The following is a 7,508-nucleotide window of genomic DNA, read 5'->3' as shown; positions in this document are numbered from 1 at the left end:
ATAGAAAAAGCCATTACCAATATGGGCCAGGCCAAAGAGAGTTGGCAAAGATCTTCTCCAGTATCTAAGCATGCATGAGAAATAGTTAAGGATTGATCAGTTTGTGCAAAGGTCAGGAACTGTGATTTCCTCCACCTGGTCACAGTCTGTTTACCTTTGCAAGGAGGTCAGGAATACGTAGACATCCTGCCCTTTGCCACTGCCCAAAAGTCATGTCTGGAACACAACTTTCCTACCTCGCCATCATCCATTGCATATGAGGACCAGCAGAGAAAACCCTACTGCCAAAACACACACACACACACACACACACACACACACACACACACACACTCTATTAGCTACCATACAATAGTTGGGATACCACCCAACTGCTACTAGACTGCTATACAGTTAGGAACAGAGCTTTGAGTGAAGAACCGAATGGTTGTCAGAGGATGCATACCAAGTCCTGAAACAGAAGTAAGGTATGTGACAGAGGGTGGAGGTCTGCAGTGAGATGCTTAGTAGGGTCTGAAAACTGGCAGTGGGTGTACATTGGGTACAGGGTGTCCAATAGGGTCTGATATTGTAGTGTACATGCAACAATCTGGGCATCTGGGGAAAGATCTGGTACCTAGGATTTATATGGAGAAACAGCAGGACAGTGTCTAGCATGGCTTGAGAACTAACAATGTGTGCAGACGGAAATGACTAGAAAAAGGGAACATGCCTTCCTAGGGTCTGTCCCTCTCCTACCCTCCTCACTACCTACTACAGCATTAGTTACCAGGCCTTGCTGTGTATGGGGTAGGTCCAGGAGGACCTGATAGTATACGTAGCACAGTGGTTGCAGGAGGAGGGTGTCCTGATTACTCACAGTGTCCTTGGTTTGGTAGTCAAGTGCCTAACAGGACTAAACCTTTAACAGTGCACCTAGGGTGTGAGTTAGGGACAGCAGGGCCTGATGCCGAGCAGTTTATGTGAGGTGAGGGCTCTCATAGAGTGTTATACCTAGCATTGTATGTGGGAAAAGGCACAGTGGGTTTCCTGAGCATAATTTGAAACATAGCAGCATCTCTATGGGTGATGAGGACAGTGAGGGAATGTGTCCAGTAGGGTCTAATGCATACCCCTCACCTAAGATTATGACTAGGGTTCCAGTAGGATCTGTTTTGTAACAGTGTACCTAGGTTTGTAGAGTGGTTACCAGCAGGGCCTGAAGTTTATGTGGGATAGGGCCCAGCAGGATCTGAGTTCTGGAAGGTTGTACCCAGGGATGTGTAGCAGGAGTTGTTAGCTTCTAATGCATATGGAGTATCTATGAGGGAGGCATAAGCAAGGCCTGATGCCTAGAAGATTGAGACACCCACTCTCCCATGCTACTGCCACAAATAAAATGAAAATTATCAGGTAGGATTGGACACACTCTTCTAGAACCCACGTAAGCTTTAAAGTGTCAGGATCCATTGAACAACACACCAGAGTGGCTACACCACTTACCACACTGAATAACAGAATTTACCGGTCCATGCCACCTTCCTGCTGCTACGTGAAAAACATAAGCTAGTTATCAGGCCCTATACCCTGTCCCCTGATGAAGCCCCATGTATACTGCCATATTGAGTTTCTTCTGGACACTCTCCGCCATGCACATCACATACACTAAGGTTTGAAGCTCTCTAGGACATCCCCTCCACTACCACAGACAACTGCTGGGCAGTCGGTCCTGCTGGACTTGGCTTCCTCCATTCTCACAGCCCCAAATACACTGCCGTTATCACTACCTGCTGGATACCTTCACACACATTGCTATTTTCAGGCAATGATAGCCACCCAATGCCACTTTCCCACTTAACATTTAGGTGTTTAGGCCTTCCTAAATACCTCGTCCATGAGCATGCCAGCCCCCACACAGTACTAGATACCTGACATTACTGGAAATGCCATATACACTGCCACACAGCTTGGCCTAGTGGACAGTGTGCTGGCACTGCACACACACAGACTGGTGAGGGGATGTCCAGCAAGACTGTTGTCCTAAAAGTTTATTCAGTAGGACCCAAGACATGGCAGTGTATGGTCTGTGACAAGGGTAAATGAGTGTCCAGCAAGGCCTGATAACTAACACTCTACGAGGTAGTGATGGGGTTGATATCTAAAAGGGACCTGACACCCAGCTGTATATGTGGGCTTCATTAGAGTGAGGTTGTTGAGCAGAGCCCAGTACGTAGTAGTGTATTGCTGGTACAATGGCAGGGGAGTATCCAGTGTGGTCTGATTACTATCAGTTAACGAGATGTTTTGTCAGGGATTATTTAGTGCCCAATACCCAGAAATACATGTGATGTGTATGTTGGAGGTTTTTTCAGTGTGACCCAATACCTAGCAGTAATGTAGTGTTTGGTAGGAAAGTCATGCATGGCCCAATACTTAGGAATGTATTTGAGGCAGTGGGGAGGTTGTTGGGCCCCATTTTGGCCCTGGTTTGGGCCTTGAGGACAAACCTGAGCCTGGCTCGAGTTTTGAAAACTGTCTCAGTACTGGAGTGACTCAGTACCACCTGCTTAAACCTGCCTTTGTCACCCTTCCCCCTCACTCTACGTCATCTCACCTCAGAAAACAAACAAACAAACAAACAAACAAACAAAAAACCTCCTCTCTAAGCCCTTTATAAACAAGAGATTGATACAATTAAACGAGTTCCTACTTTGACAGACTCCTGGCTTGGGGTATTTATTCTCCAGACTGCAGGAGATCTGAGGCGGGACACTCACCATTCCACTTCAGCCCCAGAGAGGTTCGGCTGGACTGGGTTCTCTCCTCTCAGCCTGGACCTGGCAGCAGAGAGCCTGCAGACATTGTTCAGCAAGGCCTGACACCTAGCACTGCAAGTGGTGTCTTACAAGTTCATTACACCTGATAGCATATCTCAGGAGCTGTCCAGCAAGATCTGAATTTGGCAGCGTATGTGGGTCTTTGACAGGGGATGGAATGTCCAGCAGGACCTGATACCTATCACCTATCTCAGGTGGCACTGGGGTCAGAGGGTTATGTATCAGGGTCTGATAGCTGGTATTGTATATGTGACAACAGTAGAGATGTTGTCTAGCCAGGACTGATATCTAGAAATCTATATGTTGAATGTCCTACATGTCCTTAAGCTAACAATGTACATAGAGTGGGAATGTGTGCACAGCACATACGTAAGTTTCTAGGCTATCAGGTCCTGAGGCTCACCCCATTCCACTGTACCTGCCAATATAGTGCTATGATCAGATCCAGTCGGATAGCCCATCTCTGCCACAAATAAGATGTTGGAAATGCAGACTCACCACACTATACCACAAACCCCTTGAACTTCTGTCCAAAGTTGACCAAAGTCATATGGTTTGATGTCCTGGTGTGCACTGCTGGTCTCATTACTTACTGAACTGAACACGCAATCTGTGTGAAGATGTGCTGAGACTGTTCCTCCTGTACAAAGCTGACTTGCTTGATGTGACTCTCTGAAACTGCCCGCGGTTTTATGAACTGGGTTCTCTCAGGAGAAGGACCAAAGGACCTGAAATAGAGGGTTCGAAATGCAAAGAGAAATCACGAAGTCAAGTTGAAATAGCCCAATCAAGACTAGCCAGGATTTTTATAGTCACAGGAGAAACCGAAACCAAATCTCTAGATTACATGATATTTGCATACTGCAAAAAAAGGTTCAGGTGCCAAAGTCCCCAGGTTTGGAAGATATTCAGGCGGTGGGCAGGTGGGCGTGCTCAGGCGGTGGGCGTGCTCAGGCGGTGGGCGTGCTCAGGCGGCTTCTTCAAAGAGGAACTGATAGTCTGCAGAGAGTATTTGTCTTAGCTCCCCAGGTGGTAGCCTCCAAGCAGAGACTACCAGAAGTCCAATGGCTGAGGCGAACGGAGAGGTAACAAATCTCCAGATATCCTTCAGCAGCACATTCCAGCACCATGAAGATGTGTTTTTCTGGTTTTGATGATGTTTGGATGGTTCAGAAGTTTAAAGATGTCAATTTCAGTCCTGTCTTTTAAGTCATTTTTCTCACTCCTTTCCAGGATCCCGACAGCACCTGCACCTCCTTTTGTAGGTGGCGCGTCTCTGTGAAGCTTCCTTTGCCAAGGGTCCTGAAGATGATGAGATGACCCAACAGGGTCACACTTTAGGAGGAGCTGGCCCCCAGGTATAACTGTATTGTTGCCTGCTCTCTTCTTGCCTGCATGCTTCTTGACAATTTCCATCCTAACACCAACTTCAAAAACAATGAGATGAAAATGATGATATTATAAACAATGGGAAGCAGGTCCAGGAGGAAGCTTTACAGCTATCAATTCCCACAAGGAAAAGGGAGGAGAGGTAAGAGGGTCCCACAGTACACTTCAGTGTCATAAAAAAGTAACAACAAAGCAAATGCGAAAGCAATAGCTGATAAAACATACTGAAGATGAGAGATGAAGGTAGCAAAACAGACCATAAAGAACAATGAAAGAAGCAAGACTATTAGAAAGGACAGATGAAATGAAGGAAGCGTTACAAAACTAACTGAATGAGACGATCCAGAGTAAAATTAGAGACAAATGAACGTGCTCCAGATACAGCAAGGCTCTAAGAACCATTAGAGCAGATCTAAGAATCTATAGAATAGATATAGGAAACCTATACTGCAATCAACTGTGAAACAGGGAGAGATAGGCAAATTTCCAAATACATATAAAATGCCTAAATAGATCAATAATGGGCAATAATGTTTATTATTAATAAAAAAAAATCAACAAAAAAGCCTGAGGCCAGTCATATTTATGGATGAAATCTACCAGACTTTTAAAGAACACTGATGTTCACTGATATTCCTCAACTAATTCCATAAAACAAAAGGGAAGGGACGCTTCCCAATGTATTCCACAACCAGACCAAGGGAAAACAGGCTCTTTCAGTGGGTAGAGTTGCTTATTACCAGACCTGACGACCCAAAATTTATTCCTCAAGCCCATATGGTAGAGGGAGAGAAGTGGCCCCAAACTTTGTCATCTGACCTTCAGAAGTTTGCAGAAACACAACTAAAACTACAATAAACCAAATACTATTCCAATATTTTCATGTATTAGATGAAGCAAACCTTAAAAAGAGTACTTGATACATTAGTTCAACAACACATTTTAAAACTCATGTTCATGCTTAAGATCTGTTCACTTATGAAAATAAGTTGAGTTTGAAAAACACAGATCCATAAATAAAAGCATATGAAGAGGATACAAGACAAAAAAGAACCTAGCCAAAAGAATGACATTTTTTCATTTTTGAGAAAATAAGTGGAACTAAAGAGAATGCTTTATGTGACAAGCCAAGTATTTAAAGACAAATATGGCATGTTTGGAGAAGCCTAAACATAAAAGGGGGACAAGAAAGAGATCTTTGCTTTGCTGAGATGGTCCATGGGGCATGTACTGGGCAGGGGCCAAGGTGTCTCAGTCACCTCAGACTGTCCAGTGAGTGATGCACAGAGTCCTGGGTAGTTCAGAATCAAGACTTCAGCAGACCCGAGGCCTCCATTAGCCAGGCAGTAGGAAGAAAGTGTCAGTGCCTAAAACCCAACCAAAGTGGTTGGAACAAGCTGACAAGACAGTGTGAGGGACTCTCCTCACTACCAAACACCAAGATGAGGCTATACCTGGAGGAGTAGACAGGAGTCCCTCTCATGAGATGATGGTGTCACACACTGCCTCAGTGTATGATCTCTGCAACCAGTGTGCTAGAATATAAACTTTTTTTATTTAAGTGTTATTGCATTATGATGACAAAAGATACATAATTTCAATTTATCTGAACTTGTTAAAATTTAAAAACATATTTTAAGTATAGAATTACATCACATTTTTCTTTCCCTTTTGTGCATCAACTGCTCCCAGAGACTCCCCCTTCAATATCTGCCATACCTTTCTTTTTTAATTTTATCATATTCTTTAAAATTTGTAAAATATTGTAACAATAAAAATGAGTATTATAAAAGTTGTTTGATATAAAACAATAATCAATTGAACAGACTTATGTAGATGCTTCTCTACAGCAATACTGAAAATACATACATTTTTCTCAATATAAATTTTAAATAACCCCAAACATATAAACTGTATATTTCAAAATAATATATCACTGTTAGTTTTTTTGAAAATGAACATAAATAGTTCAAGTATTTGTTTGTTTGTTTTGTTTTTAGTAGAGCTTAAACTCGTGGCACTTACTGTGGTGCAAATCCAAAATAAGAACAATTTTTAGACATTGGAGTTTATTGTAATAAGGCTGTACTTCAATGTCCGTCATGTCACCAAAGGATTTTACCTCCATAGCAGCTGAGCTAAGAGTTGACAGTTCTGCTGAGCCAAGGAATGAATTTTAGGCACGATTTTTGGATACAGATTTCCTGCTATGCTCAAAGCTATTTGACTTGAGTGATTGTTTTCATTCTTAGCCTACAGAAAATAGGTTACATTCATTTAAGAAATTGTGTGTGTATTAAGATGGTCTATCCATAAAGTCATTCACCAACTGTTTCAATGAACAATGGTTATGCTTGGAGGGTGGCAGAGACATTAGGTGAGGGTAAGAATATGGTTCATTGGCTGTGGTGATTTTGAAAAGCATTCATCTCAGAAAAAGAGTAACTTATAAAGTTCTCTTCTTCAAACTTGATACAATAGTTACAAACATCAAGCAAAGTGTTCAGTCTCACTTTTTGTTGATCCCTCACAAGACATCTCCCAAATTAATTATCCATATTTCTTTGGGATATATAAATAATTTTGAAAAATATAAGCTGTTTTGAAAACCATAGTATAGTGTAAAAACATCAAACAAAGAATCTTACTAATAGAGAGGCTGAGATAGGAGAAGCATGACTTCAAGACCATAGTGTGGTACACAGCAAGACACTGTCACATACAAACAGGCACAATATTGGACCTATTTCTCCAATTACCAAATTAGAGAGACCACTGGATGACAGCCAACAAATTACTAATTCTTCATAATTTTGAATTCAATTGATTAGGATATGTTGGTAATATTAATTTTCATATTAAGAGATATTAAGGAAAAGTAATTGTTACTTTCTGTTGTTTTTGTTGTAAGAAGTGGAATTAGGTTTGTGTGGGTTTGTTAAAAGATTATTTTCTTGCTTCTAGGGTGTATTTTTGCTCCTTATGTTGGTGTTTTCCATCTATTATCCTTGTAAGGCTGGATTTGTGAAAAGATATTGTGTAAATTTTGTTTTGTCATGGAATATCTTGTTTTCTCCATCTTTGGTAATTGAGAGTTTTGCTGGGTATAGTAGCCTGGGCTGGCATTTGTGTTCTTGTAGGGTCTGTATGACATCTGCCCAGGATCTTCTAGCTTTCATAGTCTCTGGTGAGAAATCTGCTGTAATTCTGATATGTTACTTGACCTTTTTCACTTACTGTTTTTAAAATTCTTTCTTTGTTCAGTGCATTTGGTGTTTTGATTATTATGTGACAGGAGGAATT

The sequence above is a fragment of the Mastomys coucha genome, unplaced genomic scaffold (genome assembly GCF_008632895.1).
Source record: "Mastomys coucha isolate ucsf_1 unplaced genomic scaffold, UCSF_Mcou_1 pScaffold13, whole genome shotgun sequence".
In the NCBI taxonomy this organism is placed as follows: domain Eukaryota; kingdom Metazoa; phylum Chordata; class Mammalia; order Rodentia; family Muridae; genus Mastomys; species Mastomys coucha.
This window is presented reverse-complemented; position numbering follows the sequence as displayed.